General features: G+C 39.2%; 1 pseudogene; it reads right to left on the bottom strand.

Annotated features, from left to right (window-relative positions):
* Window positions 1-2,454: 2,454 nt before the first annotated feature.
* Window positions 2,455-3,730, bottom strand: LOC138160077 (large ribosomal subunit protein uL3-like; annotated as a pseudogene).
* Between the last annotated feature and the right edge of the window lie 14,133 nt (window positions 3,731-17,863).

The following is a 17,863-nucleotide window of genomic DNA, read 5'->3' as shown; positions in this document are numbered from 1 at the left end:
GAAGGAAGGAAGGAAGGAAGGAAGGAAGGAAGGAAGGAAGGAAGGAAAGAAGGAAGGAAGGAAGGAGAGAAGGAAGGAACAAACGAATGAAGGAAAGAAGGAACGAAGGAATGAGGGAGGGAAGGATTTATTAAGTGCCCACTATGTTCTGGGTACTATGTTAAGTACTTTACAAATATTATCTTGTTTGATCATCACAATAATCCAGGAAGATTGGTGCTAATTTTTGTTGTAGTTGAGTCATTTCAGTCATGTCCAACTCTTGTGTCCCCATATGGGGTTTCCTTGGCAAAGATACTAGAGTGGTTTGCCATTTCCTTCTCCAACTCATTTTACAGATAAAGAAACTGAGGCAAACAGGTTTAAGTGACTTGCCCAGGGTCACACAGCTAGTAAGTGTCTGAGGCTGGATTTGAACTCAAGAAAATGAGACTTCCTGATTCCAGGCCTGGCACTCTGTCCACTGAGCCATCTAGCCACCCCAAAATTCCAGGTTCACCACCTTCTAACCCTAATACAAAGCATGAGTATCTTTCTGGAACATGTAGTTTGGACTCTGCTTGAACACCTCCAGTAATGGAGAATTGACTACTTCCTGAGATCATTCATTCTGTTCCAGAGCTGGACAACACTAATTTTTAGGGAGTTCTACTAAATTTAAAGCATGCTTCTCTTCAATTGCCATCCATTGGCTCCAGCAATACTTTAGTTCATTTGGCTACTGATAATATATCCACAGAACCATTCTGACCATCCTTTGCAGAGTTTTTCAATTATCTATAAGACCATGCTTGTTAAAAGGAGGAATGAATATGCTTCTTTTTGCGTTATCTGCTATTAATCAAAAAGAGATACTTTATTAAATGTCTTATCAAAGTAACCAGAGGGCAGCCAAACAAATTAACCTCTGTTGGAATAGAGAGTTGAGACAAATGGAGTTGTCCAATAGCCTGGGATAGTGGGAAGACAAGGCAATCTTCGAAGAGATTAACATTGTTAAATATATGTGTGTATGTGTGTTTGTGTGTGTGTCTGTGTGTGTACACATACATGAAGTAATTTCATTTGAAATCAGATATTCCTGACAGTGACATACTGACCATTAAATAAATGTATGATACTTAACATATTCCCTTCTTCATATACAGCTCTGTTTGGTCTATTGACCGACTTAATGGCTTTTAATCTAAAAGAGAATTTTACAACAAAGTTGTTTCCTTCTGAAATTGTAAATCCTCATTCTAACCAAGTTTTTCATAAATAACCTCCCAGATTTCCCTATAAGACAACTAAAGGTTGATGTTCAAGGTTAGAATGTCTAGGAAATTATGCTGGCAGAGAGCTGAGCTCTTGGGCACTGCGTTTAATAATGTAGAGATTCAGCAAATCAAAAACCTTTTAAAAACTTCATTCTCTTAGTCAATTAGACATAAAACAAGGGATGTGTTTGAAAGGGAAAGATATTTTGAATCATTTCCAAAAAATGTTTTCTAATGGGTAGAACCTGAGGAATCTTAAATCTGAGTTGAAAATATAATCACAGGGCTGGTAATAGCTAGAGAAATCATGCCTTCGTGTAGGTTACACTAATTTATCTGAGGAAGATGAAAATGCATCCAACTTTTGTTTTAATTACCAAAAGATGAGGTTTCCCATCTGTCATGAAATGGCTAACAGCTCTCATCTGGGAAGGTCTTTTTTATTTCTAACCCCAAAACCACTTGCATTACAGGATCATAAATTTTGAGCTGAGAGGGACTCCACAGATTACATCCAACTACCCCATTTCAGATGAAGTCCACACCCTGGGAGTCCAGCCATACTAGAGATGGAAACCAGCTGGTTACAGGTCTCCTCCTTATAACTTCACAAATACTAAAAGAATATCCTTGATCTCTACTTATTTAGTATGTACAAAGTTTGAGGGCACCCAGTGAATTATTTGCCAATCTATTGGCCTGGGGAAAAGATCTTAATACAGGTAAAAATGGGAGGATAGATGTTATAAGCAATGATGGCAGAGTAACAAATAGCAACTGTGGGAGTCTCGAAATGTTGAAAAATGTTCTAAGTCTGCAAAAGAAATATCATCTTAGAGTTCAGGCATTAATTCCAGCTGGTATAGCATTGCTGGCATAGGAAAATGGCCTACCTAACACGGTATGGGCCACCCTCTGAACCCCTTGCTCACTGAGGTTTTCTGTGACAGTACATCTCCAAATTTATAATAGAAATCAATGGAAAATAAGATGTACTTTACTAAAAGTCTTATAGTCAATTCTTCTAAGAAATTCAACTATATCCCCACTCATTTTTTCCTGTAACTTTTTGAATTAAAGCTCTTCCTCATTGTCCCTCAGTCTCCTATGTGTGTTATTTCTAGGGACTATCTTTGCCTTTGTATTTGTATCCCCGAGATACCTGGAATATTTGTTTGTTCGATTTTTAATAATTTCAATTTATTGAGAATCCATCAGCTCCAAGTTGGCTCGGAATTATCAGGAGGCCTCTTTTTTTTTTAGCAATATGGTCTTTTTTGAGTGATCCCATGAAAGCTTTTCTTCCTCCACAAGCTGAAATCGGCCATAAATAAATTTGGAGGTGACGGCAATAAACTTCAAGTCAGTCTTCTCCAGGGCACAATATTTAGTATGTACCAGCAGAAACTTCCATAGGATGACAGCCAAAAAAAATGTAGCCTTTCAGCATGATAAAGTCATTGGTCACTTCACCGTAGTGGCCAAATCCTCCAAGGGGAAACAGGTTGTAATCAGTGGGTGCATTTTTTTAATCAATCTCCTATCCTTGATCTGGTAGCCCTGGCTAATTTTGTAGATGTTTTTTGTCAGTCTCAATGTGATGGTGGTAGCCCATCCAGCTCATCTGGACCAGAGAGAATGCTACATGAGCAGAGTACCAAGCTCTAACTCAGGTCACCTTACAAGGACCTCAGTGGATTTTTCAGGGTTTCTTTTTTCTTCAGGGGCTGGTGACAGCTTTGTAACTGTTGCCCTTGGTCCCTCTAATGACAGCAATCTTCTCATCCTGCCCAAACACAGTGGACACAGGCACCTGCCACTCTTGCTTCTTAAGGTCCCAGTCCAATTTCTCATCCACACTGCCACCATCCACCTGGATCTCCATCAGGTGAGACTTCTGCCTCAGACGCAGCAGGCATAAGTGGGTATGGGCAATAATTCCGATCACCTGGCAGTATTTTTTTTTCATGCTGGTGAAGTCCTTCTCTGTTACTTGACAGCATCTTTAAGCACTTGGTGAAGACTTTGTTTTTGGATTTGTGTCAGTTCTTATAGAATCACTTCTTATACTCACCACTGATATGCTCAGCAAAGATGGTTTTGAAGGTACAGAGGCCTAGGAGAGTTTGTACAAAGCCCACGATGTCCACAATCATCATGGGAGCCATCTCCACAGTGGTAACCACCTCAACTGCTTCCTTCATGTTCACTTTTGAGTCAGCCCTGTCCACTTCCTGAATGATGTGGGCCATGTCTGCCTTAGACCTTAGACAGTGAGTAGAATGGTCTCACTGGGGGTCATCATTGGGAAAGCTCTTTACCTTCCCCCAGTGTATACTGCTTCCTTTTCAAGGCAGAAAACCCAGAGACCCATATCTAGGAGCAGAAAACGTTTGTTGGGATGTGCTGCTACAGATGCTGCCAATATGAGTTGGAAGATTCACATAACTCCTTAATAATTTTCCATTCATTCATTCATTCATTCATTCATTCATTCATTCATCCATCCATTCTACAAAGCAAAAAATACCAGGAAGAAGTATAGGGAATGGTTAGAGAAACTGAGTCCTGCTTCAGACTTTGGTTTTCTTCCTGCCTTTCTGATTGTATCTTCTCTGACTCTTACTCCTCTTTTTCCTTAACTGTATGTCCTTGGTTCTCTATTATTATATTTTTTTCTCTGAACAGTTGCCACTATTAGCTGTATGATCTGGTCAGATCACTGAATGGTTCTGGCTCTGTTTCCTCATCTACAAAATAAGAGGTTTAGAAAAGATGAAGTCTGAAATCCCTTCCAGTTCTAAAAGTCCAGGCTCCTAACCTATCTTAGGTAACTTAGCCTTCTCCTCTTCCACTTAAATCATTCTTTCCATTGCCCCCTTTTGAACTTAATTCTGGTTGTTGCTGCCTTTGCTGCTTATGAAGGTCACATTGCATTCTTATATTTTTACATTCCAGTAAAGATTTACAAGAAATTTATATACTCCCCAAACTCTGGGTTATATTTAAAAGAATTCCAGGCTGGAATGTCACCTATTTGGTTGCATTTAATAGGTTGCATTTTATATGTTATAGTAAAAACCTACACCAGGTGTGCTATAGGCATGGGTATTTTGGAGTTTCCTGATTGCCCTTTCATATGTTGGGATTTACTTGAGATTTTAATAGTATTTTTAGCTGACAGGTTTCTGCCCCTCCCCCCAATTCTAATAAAGCTGCCATTAGCTGGTTTCCTTTTCTTTCTTGGTAGCAGATGATTAGTTCTTACCTGGTAGGTCTAGGTTTCCACTTGTAAATTACTTGAATGAAATCTTTTGTTCCTCTTTGCAGGAGGAGAAAATGGGGCCACTGTCCCTGGATTTACACAGTTTATTTTCCTCTCCCCTCTCTCTTTTTGTAAGGCTTTTAAGTTATTAAGTAATCAACACATTGTGAATTATTCAACAGACTGTGACAGATTCCCTTCCTATCAACTGAAGTCACTAGAGTATGGTTTAGAAGCTACTAGAGAAGCAAATCTAGTGCTGCACCCATGGCAGATTTTGAGAATCAAACCCCATAACTATCAATGATGCCTCCCCTTCCCTTCCTTTCTCCCATACCACATATTATGTAAAAGAAGGGCAGTTATGAGATCTGTTCAGCTCCAAAATGAAAATGTTTTACATAACTCGCACTTTCTGCATCCACTGCTTCCCAACAAGAATGAACCACCTGCTGTTTGGGTTTTGTTTTTTTTTTGGGGGGGGGGTTGTTTTTTGCTTCCCTGGGGAATGTGGAAGAGAAATAGCCAGAGGAATGACAAATTATCTGAGGCCATCACTACACTTCATTGGAGAATGGAAGAAAAACCAATTTCCCAAGCTCCAGTGATTGGAAAGAATAGCTCCTGATGAAATAAAGTGTCATTTCCGTCTTGATTTTTGGATTCTGAGAGTATCCAGAGGATCATAGGTTCAGAGCTGGAAGGGACTTGAAGAATAATCTAGTTCAACCCCCTCATTTTATGATTAAGGAAACTGAAGACCCCTTTGACTTTGTGCATGATGGATCTCCATTGTTTACAGCAGAATTTTGAAATAAGTTCAATTTGTCGGGCATCTTCTTAAATTCTATTTCTATGTCCCTATCAATAAATCAATAAACTTAAAAAAAACTTTATTGTATTTATTTTAAACTTTTTTTCTTTTATTTTGAGTTCCAAATTCCACCCCTACCCACTAAGAAAGCAAGCAATATGATATTACTTATCCATATGAGGTCTTATAAAACATATTACATATTAGCCATGTTGAATGAAACAGCAACATAAAGTAATAAACTCTCTCTCTCTCTCTCTCTCTCTCTCTCTCTCTCTCTCTCTCTCTCTGTCTGTCTCTCTGTCTCTCTCTCTGTCTCTCTCTGTCTCTCTCTCTGGAGGTGGGTAGTATTTTTCATCATAAGTCCTTTGGAATTGTCTTGGATCATTGAGAATAGCTAAATCATTCATGGTTGTTCATCATGAAATGTTGCTGTTAATATATACAATCTTCTTCTATTTCTTCTCACTTTACTTCGCATCAATTCAAATAAGTCTTCCCAGATTTTTCTGAGAGCATCTTGCTCATCATTCCTTACAGCACAATAGTATTTCTGTCACAATCATATACCACAACTTGCTCAACTATTCTCCAATTGATGGGCATCTCCTCAATTTTCAGTTCTTCACCACTACAAAAAGAACTGTTATAAATTAATTTAGACATATAAGTCATTTTCCATTTTATTTTATTTCTTTGTATTACAGACCTAATAGTGGTATTACTGGGTATGTGTGGTTTCTGCCTTTTGAGCTTAGTTCCAAATTGTTCTTTAGAATGGTTGGCACAATTCACAACTTCAGCAATAGCACATTAGTGGACTATTTTTCCACATGCCCTCCAGCATCTATCATTTTTCTTTTCTGTCATGTCAGATAATCTGATAGGTAGAAGGAGGTACCTCAGAGTTGTTTTGATTTGCTCTCATTAATCTCATTTGATACTTACAACAATCCGGAAAGACAAATGTTAGTGTCATCCTTATTTTATACAGAAGGAAACTGAGCCAGACAGAGGTAAGGTGACTTCCCCAGGGTCACACAGCTAATAAGCATCTGAGGCAGAATTTGAACTCAGATTCTCCTCACTCCAAGTCTCTTCTCCAAGCTAAACATCCCTAGTTACTTTAAGCTATCCTCATGTAGTAAGACTCCAGGCATTTACTATCCCAATCACCTTCTACTGGTCTTGCTCTGTAATTTCTATTGCTTAAATCTAATAGGACATCTACAGTTAAACATTATATTTCAGATGTGGTTTAATGCATCAGAGTATAAAGGAATTCTGTGTTACTAGCCTGGTCCTGAGCATTCTTCTTCTTTTCATAACTTCCTAAGATAGCCCGAGACTTTTTCACTTCTGTGTTATATTGCTATGGCATATTACTGTGCCTAAAACACACAGAGGCCCTCAGATATTTTTGAAACACACACATTTCTGCCCAGTCATGCTGCCTTCATTCTGTGTTTGTGAAGATGAGTTTTTCATCCCATGTATCAAACTTTACATTTATCATTACTAGATATAATTTTTTGGAGGGTGGAAGGCAAGGCAATTGGGGTTAAGTGATTTGCCCAGAGTCATACAGTTAATAAGCATGTCAAGTGTCTGAGGCCGAATTTGAACTCAGGTCCTCCTGACTCTAGGGCCGGTGCTCTATTCACTGCATCATCTAGCTGCCCCTACTAGATATAATTTGATTTAGATTTGGTTTATCACTCTAGAGGGCTGTGAAGGCACTTTGTATCCTGATTGTGTCATCTAATATGTCAGCTATTTCTTCCAGATTTTTGTCATCTGCACATCTAAAAAGCATGCCTCATACTCCTTCATCCTAGTCAATGATAAATTAATCCATAAGAAGGTATGTTGAAATCTGTTGCCAGAAATAAAGTGTTTTATGAATGCTAAATGCAATAGGCCCTTTTGTTAGGGGAATTCAAGAAAACAATCTGTGACTTAGCTGCTAGACAGGGACTTTAAAGGCCCTCTATCTAGGGGGAGGAACAAGGCAGAACTAGAAAAGGGTGCAAGGGCAGCACATTGACCTGTCCCATCCCTATTCTATACTCAAACAGAAACACACACAGATATGCCAATTGACACTACTAAAACTATGAGCTCCCATACTGTGGTGGAGATTAAAAGGGTATGGGACTGTTTCATTGTTGTTGTATTTTTCAATCATATCTAACTCTCCATGACCCCATTTGAGGTTTTCTTGGCAAAGATACCAGAGTAGTTTGCCATTTCCTTCTCCAGTTCATTTTACAGATGAGGAAACTGAGACAAACAGGGTTAAGCAACCTACCCAAGATCTTACAACTAGTAAGTGTCTGAAGCTGGATTTGAACTCAGGAGGAATTTTTTTAACTTCAAGCCCAGAACTCTATCCAGTATGCCACATAGCTGTCCCACTGTGCCACTAAATGACCTCAAAGATGCCTTCCATTTCTACATCCATGATCCTATGATATAATCAAATTAAATAATATTTGTAAAGTGTTTGGCACAGCATCTGGCATGTAGTAGCTGCCATATAAATGCATATTCCCTTCTCCCCTTCCCTTTCCTATAAACCTCCAAAGCAAGACAAAGAAGGCAGAGAATGGATGTGATCAGGGATATCCCCAGGGAGCCTTGGACTGAATCAGTGATCAGTTGGCCCCAAATCCTCACTAGAAGCCTGCATCTACATTCACTTCATGGTGCAGGAAGCTCAGAAAACTTGATGGCATGTGCAGTGAAGGAGAGGGGTCCCAAGCGCATTTCTCTTCTCTGAAGTCATAGATAGGGAGACATCAACCAGCTAAGAAATTGGACAATATTTTCCTAGAAGCTACTAGGCAGAGAAAATTGAAATAAGGGGCATTCTGGAAAAGAGGCAGGGCATAAAGATCAAAGTACTAGCTAAAGGATTTGATGGATTTGAGCCTAATCTTCATTCTCTCAGGCAAACTATTTTGAGAGTACATTCCCAGAGCCACTACCAACACCAGCACCAATACCAATACCCAAAATGCCTGTAGTATCTCTAATGGCAGTGATTTGGCACAGTGGAAAGCCAGCAGTACAGATATTTTTAAAGTTAGAACATTGGGTAGCCTACAAATCTCAACGCTACAGGCATGACTCCCAACTTCATCTTCCTGAAAGCAATCCTCCCTAGCAAAGAGCCCTAGACCTGAAAGTAGTTTCACCTCCTAAACTCCCCAACCAGAAAGTGTCCTCTACTGTCTAGTGACTACTGAATAGAATCCCCTCCACAAACACCAGGCCAGGACTTTTTCCATTATAATTTCCAGAGAGAAAAGTGAACAGAAGCAAGACAACATTGTACACAGTACCAGCAATTGTGTAACAATGTGGGGCAGCCAGGTGGTGCGGTGAGTAAGAGCGCCAGCCCCTGCGTTGGGAGACCTGGGATTGGTTCTGGCCTCAGGTACTTGTTACCCACACAAAATAACTGGCTGTATAACCTTAAGCAAGTTACTTAACCCAAATTGTTTTAAAAAAATATATTGTAACAATGATCAAATGTGAAAGATAACTACTCTGATCAATATAACGATCAGTGACAATTCCAAAGGACTCATGAAAAATTCTATACACCTCCAGAGAGAAAGCTGATAAAACTCTGATAAACCGAAGCATTTTGTCTTACACTTTATTTTCCTTGCTTTTTTTACATCTAATATAAAACCATGTTTTGCACAACTTAAAAAGTCAAAATAAGAAACATTTCCAGAAAAAGACTGTCTCAATGACCTCTTATAGTTTTCCAAAAAGAGGCAGGTGAATACACAGGGATGTTTAGGTCTTGGTTTCTGGACATTCCTATATTCCATCGTTTCAAAGTGTCTCCCTGGGTTGCAATTCCCAAACAGAAAGGAAGTCTCTTTAGCTTCCTTTTACATTAAAAAAAAGATGTCACCAGCTAAAGACTTGCATTTTGTGGAAGCAAATTACAAAGTTAATAGAATATATTTGAGAAATTGCTAATGCAATCAGATTTTGAGCAGGCTTTGGAAATGCTCCCTATTTCACAGTACCAAGAGTATTTTTTTCTGAACTGCTCATAGCTTCCAACCACCCCATTATAAGAATCAACTTAAAGGGAGAAAAGCAAATTCAGCAGCACCCTGTCTTGTCAGAGGAAAAAATCTGCTGCTGCTTTCAGGAATTTTAGATGTTAAACCCCACTATCAGTGCTGCATAGTCAAGAGAAGCTCTGAGTAAAAAAGTGTGCAGACACTGAGCTGATGGAAGCATTTTCCATGGATCTCTAACAAATTCCCTGAATTTGGAAGATTAAATGATAGTAGTAATTCACATTGACACAGAATATAAAGGTCTCAGGAGAGACAGCAGCATTGTTTAGTACTGCTTGAGTTCTAGACTTGGAACCTGATGGTTCTGATGGTACACAACATTTTTACCACTGCATTGGGCATAGCCCTGAGAACACAAAGAAGATGGTAACACATTCAAGAAGATAAGTCTGTGGTGGCTAGGTGGTGCAGTGAATAGAGCACCTGTCCTGGAGTCAGGAGGACCTGAGTTTAAATTCAGCCTCAGACACCTAATACTCACTAGCCATGTGACCTTGGGCAAGTCACTTAACCCCAATTGCCCTGCCTTGCCCCCCTCTAAAAAGCAAAAAGAGAGAGAGAGGAATTTGAGGAAGGGGGTGGTAGTGATGGAGAAAGGGCTATTCAACTTTATTCTCATTTTCAGGACCACTCCAATAAACAATGCCTCAGTTTCTGACTCAGAAACAAAGAAATGAGGGCATAGCTCAGAGGTAAAACATTTGACTGTAGATCAAGACCTGGGTTCATTTCTGTCTTCTGACACTAAATATGATTATGGTGAAACCCCTTAACCCCTCTAACATTCAGGCAATTCTCTAATAGTATACCATGTTTCCCCGATAATAAGATACTGTCTTATTATTTTTTTTTGGACAGAAAAACACCAGACGGCTTATTTTCAGGGGAGGGCTTATTTTAATGAACATTGACAGCAATTTTAATAAACAGGTAAATGTGAACAAAAAAATGTACCTTTATTCAATAAGCAAATCACTGGGGAAGAACAGGATGACGCGCTCACTGCTGCAGCTCTGATTGGATGCAGCTCAGAGCGCGGCGTGCGTTTCACCCGGGAAGGGGGGGGGGGACGGTGCATACAGAGGGTACCATAATGTAGCGTGTAGCGCAAGGGATCACCTTCACTACAGTAGCAATCTCAATAGGGCTTATTTTCGGGGGAGGGCTTATTTTAGAGGAATCTTACACAGTAAGGGGAGGGCTTATTTTCGGGATAGGTCTTGACGGTATATGATAGTCTGGTTATGCCTTACAGAGAAAGGTGTATGGGATTTAAAATCAGAGGACCTGGGTTCTGCCACTTTTTAGCTGTATGATCTTGGGGAAGGTCTAACCTTTATGAGTCTGAATTTCTTCACATTTAAAAATAAGAGGGTTAGGGCACCCAGGTAGCACAGCGAGTAAGAGCACCAGCTCCAGTGTCGGGATGACTGGGGGATCAAATCCAGGCTCAGGCACTTAGCATCCACCCAGAAACACCTGACCGTGTAACCTTGAGCAAGTTACTTAACCCCAATTGCTTATGGGTGGCCAGGTGGCTCAGCAAGTAAGAGCACCAGCTCCAGTGTTGGGATGACCTGGGAATCAAATCCAGGCTCAGATACTTAGCACCACACCCAGAAATAACTGGCCATGTAACCTTGAGCAAGTTGCTTAACCCCGATTGCTTAAAAAAAATAAAAATAGGAGGGTTAGTCTACATGACCTCTAAGGTCTCTCCCATCCCCAAATATATGATTTTATGATCCTTTTTCTGGCCATATTTATCCTTGAAGATGTAATTTTAAAAACTTTTTGTATACAGGACATCTTTCCAAAGAATCACAAAAATTCAGAGTGGGAAAGTATCTCATTGACTAGTTAGTTTGACCCAACCCTAAAAATCAATTCCTTCTATATCATACCCAACAAGTAATCAACCTATCTTTACAGGATGTTTATAGCAGCTCTCTTTGTGGTGAACCAGAAATTGAAGAAATAGCCATCAATAGGGGAATGACTGTACAAGTTGTGATGTATGGTTGTGATGGCATGGAATACTACTGTGCTATAAGAAATTATGAGTTCAATGATCTTAAAAAGGCATACAAAGATTTGCACAAAATGGTGAAGAGCAAGGTAAGCAGAGCCAAGAGAACATTGCATGCAGTAACAGCAATGTTGTTTCGAGAACAAGGGGCTAAGTCATTTTGACTATTATAAATATGCAAATTAAAAATAAAGAACACATGAAGAAAGATGCTATCTGCACCGAGAGAAAAAATTGATGAATAGTAGTATGCATAGAAAAATTTTTCATGTATATATCTGTTAGTTTCTAATGTTGTTATGTATTTGGAAAGAATAGCAATTCTACTAGCTCCTCAGGCAGCAAACTTTATGGGAGTTTGCTTGTTTGTTTGTTTTCTTAGTTCTCATAAAATAGTTAGAGGATCTGGATTCAGGTTTGAAAGTTACTACCCTGGGACTTTAGACAAACCACAGAACCTCCCTTGGCCTTTGTTTATTTACCTATGAAATGAAAGGGTTGGACTAGATTGTTTCTGACATCCCTTTCAGCTCTCAATTTTTGATCCTATAACCTGTGATCCTAAATTCACCTTTCTACTATTTACATTCATTGCCCCTTGTCCTTTGGGGCAAAAAGTACAGGTCTAATCCCTCAGCTACAAGACGTTTCTTCAATTACTTGAAGAAAGCTAACATATCCCTAAGTCTTCCCTTCTGTAGTTTGGATGTCCTAGTTCCTTCAAATGTCCTTCATAAAGCAATACAGGCATGCCAAAATTGTTCCCCATCTTGGTTGCTTTCTGCCAGAAGTCCAATTTATCAATATATTTCACAGAATGGTCCCAGAAATAAACACAACATCATAGGTGTGACTTGATCAGAGCAGAGTAATGGGGGACTCAGCATTCCTGGACATTAAGCCTCTCTTAATATATCAAGATCACACTAACTTTCTTGATTAGTATTTCATGCTATTGCCATATATATATATATATATATATATATGTATGTATGTATGTATATATATATATATAGTTGTCCATTAAAGTCTCTAGATCTCTTTTTTTTCTACCAGATCTATCATGTTATCTAGTCGATGTCTTTACTTTTTACATTTCTCAAATTTCAAAGTTGACAACTTGTTTAAACAGGTCTCGTTGCAATAACTGGATTTAATTATATCCACATTTTCACCATTGTTCTAACCTGGTGCTTATTTTTACCTTTCCTCTGAACTGATTAGTAAAAAAACTGATTCTTAAGTCACTACAATATCTATAACTAGTTGTTTCCTATTGGTTACAATGAAGCCAATTTCTTTGTTTTTACATGCTGTTTGTTGCTCATCAGATCCATTGCCTTCAAACTTTTTCCTTAAAGAAAACATAAATGATACTGGGTACCATCATTCTTCCATTCTCCTAAGTTTGTAACCTCAGCATTATCCTCAACTCTCTATCTCTATCTCACAAATCTGTTCAGTAGCCAGATCTTATGTTTCAAACTTCATCATCTTGCCTTCAAAATCAGTTCTTCCTCTGGATTTCCATCTGTTAAAGGCACCACCATCCTCCCTCAAAATTAATCATCTTTCACTCTTATCCTCCCCACACACACACATGCACACACTCCATCAGGGTGTAAATCCTGCAGATTTTTCAGTGTAAGTCCACCAGGTTTCTCTGGGCAGTATGAGAGGACTGAGAGATGCTGGAAAATGTCACAAGATTCTTACATTTTCTAGATTAGAATACCCATAAGACCCCCCTCCCCACCCTACTGTGCAGCTGGAGTAATTCAAATCAGCCTCTAAGTTGTTGTTGGCTATTTTTTTTTAAATCATTACAGTCTGCTGAGCCAGGGTGAGAAAGAGCAGATGTCATTTGCCTTAGCTATAAATTGGAATAGATGGGAAAGGAGTTTAGTATCCATAGCTGGTCACAGAAGGAAATGACTTCACTCCCTAAATCCAGAAAGTAGTATAATCCATATATGTCATATGAGAAAGAGAGAGGAGACAGAGAAAAGAGGAGAGAGAGAGAGAGAGAGAGAGAGAGAGAGAGAGAGAGAGAGAGAGAAAGAGGGGGAGAGAGAGAGAGAGAGAGAGAGAGAGAGAGTTAGTTCTCTTTGTCAAAGGAAAAGTCCTTGCTTGGGTCTCCCATAGTTAGATTTTTCTAGCATGGAAACAGGCCCCTCAGAGCCTAAAGTCATAAGCTGTCTGCCTCTTTGACTTAGAAGATGTACCAATAGAATCTTCTCAATATTCAGAAAAAATACTCACTAAGAAGTGGAAGAACCTCTTTTTTCCTCTCTGACCTCAAGAATGTTCCTAAATGGCAGTCTGCTCTTCAACTCACTTAAGGTGATGTAATGTAATGCCAAGGAAAGGCAACTTCCCAGGTTCAAAATACCAGCATAGGTGCTCTCTATTTTATTCAGTGACAAACCAAGAACAGAGAAGATCAAAACATGACATCATTCAAAATACAGCATTTACTAAGTGTGATTAAATAATCTCCAAGTACTACCCCATCCCAGGACCTTCCAATCATTCAATCAATTACATAGTCTCTGTTCTAAATACTTCTCCACCCCTAGGCTATACCTTAATTAAGTCCACCACAAAGCCCCTCTTCTCAAATGGAGATTAGTTTCCAAACATAAGTAAAATACATTCATTTGCTCAACCATAGAACACAAAAAGGTCAAAAGTTCCCCACCCCTGGATCACAATTGAATCTACCCCAGAGTTACATCAAGTTTAAACACAGCACTTAATACCCAAATGGAGGTCTTTTCTTCATCTTGACACGAGGCAAGTTCTCAGCAATCTTAGTTCCTGGGGAGACGAGGCTTAGCAAGGCCATAAGATACATTGCCAGTCCCTTCATGAATTTATCCTCTGTCTGTAGAACAGTCCTAGAACCCCTGAACACATTAGCAAAGCCCTCTCCCAGGATTTCTGTAAACATACAACAAGAAAATCCTTCTTCAGGGCTTCTGAACCAACAGAAAGGCTCCCAGACCCCTGCAACAACAGCACTGTCCTTCACCAGTGGACAGTATTCATTCTGTCTGCCGGACAGTCTCCAGACCCCTGCAACAACAGTACTGTCCCTCACCAGTGGACAGTATTCACTCTCAGTACTGTCCCTCACCAGTGGACAGTATTCACTCTCTGTCTGCAGGACAGTCTCAGGCCTTCTTAACCAAATGCCAGGTTCCAGGACTTCTTCAACAGGACAGTCTTTCACCAGTGGACAAATCTGGCAAAATAACATCAAAACAGACAGACAAAGTACCAGCAAAACAGCCATGTCTCCTCAGTCCTTGGCAGCTCAGGGGGCAGGTCTCAAAAGTCCAGGGCAATTCAAAGCGGCCACCAGCAATCTCTTAGTCTCTCTCTCTCCACGAGGTGCTGCTTCCAAAAAGAACTTCCGCCTCTCTCTTGTCTCTCCAAATCTACATCACCAGCTCCTCCCACTTCAGGACTTTCTTTTCACATCAACAAGCCCATCCCACAGGTGGGATTAACAAACTCTGGGTTTTAATACAATCAATTTGAAAACCAAGCCAATACAGGGGAATCTTTAATTGCCATTACTATCACAGGTGACAGGTCAGCCTAGTGGAGAAAACCATTTTATTACTAGAATGCAGTTCAGGACTAATTTGATGGCCCAAGAGAAACAATCCCAGTGCCTAGTAAATGGAGATCCACATTGCAACTGCTAGCAGCCACTGTTCAACACAGTTAGAAGTCAATTAAGGGAGGCCCAGGATTAAGACATCATGGAGACTGAATTATCTCATACCAGCAGGAAGGCAGGGTTTCTTCAGTTCAAGTTCATGGTCTTCGGAGCAGCAGTGGTTTGGGGGGCAAGGGGAGTTCTGGACAGGGAGGTGAAATATAGGAGGGCCTTAAATTGAAGCAAGATTTAGGAGGGAAGAAAAAGATTTTACTTCTATTGTAAGTGTATAGCCAAGTCTTTGGTCTATATCATACTTTTTATTTTATAATTTATTGATCTTTGTCTTTATATACCACCTCCATTTCAAAATTTATTCCTCCTCTCCTCATTCCCTATCTAGAGAACTATCCCTTGTAATGCAGAACAGAAAATAAGGTAAAAAAGACTTTCATTAAATTAATCCATCATTGGACTCTGACAGTAAATGCAAGGTTCTATACCCATAGCCCCCTTCTGTCTGATGCAGTACAAGAGTGCATTTTCTCATATCTTCTTCAGGACCAAGTTTGTTCATATTTAGGTAACGTTCAGTTTCTTTTCTTTTTCTTCTTTTCACTTAGATTGTTGTAGTCTTTGTCCTGATTGCTTTATTAGTTCTGTTTAATTTCTGTTGCTTCTGGTCTTATGAGACTTCCTATGCTTTTCTACATTCTTCACATTCATTATCATATATTATATATGATATATTACATGTTATATATATATATACATATCATATCATATCATATCATACTCCACAGCATTCTCTCCACCTCAGTTTTGTTTAACTATTCTCTAAAATGATGGGCAACTTACTTTATGTGCTGTTCTTTGCTACTATAAAAAGAACTGTTATCAGTGTTTTAATATATATAGGAACTTTCTACCTTTGACCTCCTTGAGATACATGGGATACACCCCTTTTTGTCATGGAGTATAATTGCAAATTACTTTGCAAAATGTTTTGACCAATTCCTAGCTCCAGTAACAATGTGCCTGTCTTTTCATGACCCCTCTGACACTAGCTAGTCTCATGATTTACTTAAAAATAGAGTTTATATGCCTATTTTAGTGAACTACATGAAAAAAATAGCTACCAAAGTAGTACTTTACCATTTATTTACTATCAATTAATTAATTCATCAATAATTAAACTATTTCATCTTATATAATCATATGAAATAGGTAAAATTAATCTTAACCCCATTGTATGTATTTTGAAAGTTTAAGTGACTTGTCCAAGGTCTCATGGGTTGTAGGTAGCAGAGCTGTGGTGCAGACCCTGAACTGAGACACAAGCTCAGATCCTATTCCTTTTACTACCAGTCTATGAGATACCTTTCCACTAAGCTACAATTTAATATTATTGATTATCCCCACAATACTCAGCGGTCCTTCTCCATGTGTTTTCCCATATATTTGGGATAAAATAGGTGAAATAAAAATAAAAGTTTAATTACGAGAAATAAAGACCCAGCAGTGAAGTTCATGGCCAGTTTCTGTTCCTTGGAGTTATTCTGCGGGTTTCTATGTGACTGGTGTTATGCCATAAAATGATGAAGGCTATAAAAACCAGTCAGGATGCAGGTGTTGTGTCATGTTCACAGGGCAATGTTTGCAAGAGTTGGCATGGATATGATAAATGCAATCCCCAAACCAAAATTCTTACCCAGTGGCTTGTGGCTTTGGATGGAAAACACTTTTACACACCTGCAGCAATCAAGAAAAGCATCATGGGAAGCAAGGAGTGGAGGGGCTGAACATCTTGCTCTCTTTCAAAGAATACTGAAGTGTTTTGAGGCATTGTTAACTAGAGAATGATGCTGATGTCCTTTTGCCTATTTGCAGAGAATCTAGAGCCTAACACTTCAGAGTTTCATGTGTGCTCCACAAGTAAAGCAAGAACAAACGGAAAAGTAGGGTTAGTGGAACATGAACTAGGCTGGCATTCAAATGCCCTAAGTTCAAATCTTGATACCATGATTTACCACTTGTATGACCTCAAGCAAGTCATGTAACTGATTTAGGCCTCAGTTTCCTCATCTATAAAATTAAGGGTTTGAACTAGGTGACTTCCTCAGGCCCTTCCAGCCCTAAATTTATGATCTTAAATGTCATTATAAATTATTAGTCTACTTTCATAAAAAGTCATGGAATAACAAATGATCAAGGAGTTGTGGAAACAATGGTATACTAATGTATTTGGGGTGGGGGGGAACTGTGGATTGATAGGCAGTTTACTGGTACAATGAATAGAGTGCTGGACCTGGAGTCAGGAAGACTTAAGTTTCAGATAAATTCAGCTTTAGACACTCATTAACTGTATGACCTTGGGCAAGTCACTTTACCTCTATTTTTCTCAGTTTACTCAACTGGGGATGATTATAAAATCATTGTGAGGATCAAATGAGATAATTTTTGTAAAGCACTTAGCACCTAGTATCTGCCACATAGTAAGAACTATATAAATGCTAACTAACTAGCTGTAGTAGCAATAGTAGCAGTAGCAGTAGTAGTAGCAGCAGCAGCAGCAGCAGTAGTAGTAGTAGTAGTAGCAGTAGTAGTAGTAGTATTTAGTAGTAGCAGCAGCAGTAAAGTGGTGGTGGTAGTGGTGTTAGTAGTAGTGTTGGTATTATAGTAGTAGAATAATAGTTCTAGAAAGCAATCTGGAG

Source organism: Petaurus breviceps, unplaced genomic scaffold (genome assembly GCF_028583685.1).
Source record: "Petaurus breviceps papuanus isolate PSGF00001 unplaced genomic scaffold, PetGlider_PUasm1.0 179, whole genome shotgun sequence".
NCBI lineage: Eukaryota > Metazoa > Chordata > Mammalia > Diprotodontia > Petauridae > Petaurus > Petaurus breviceps.
Note: the sequence above shows the minus strand (reverse complement) of the source record. Positions and strands in the feature narration are given on the sequence as shown.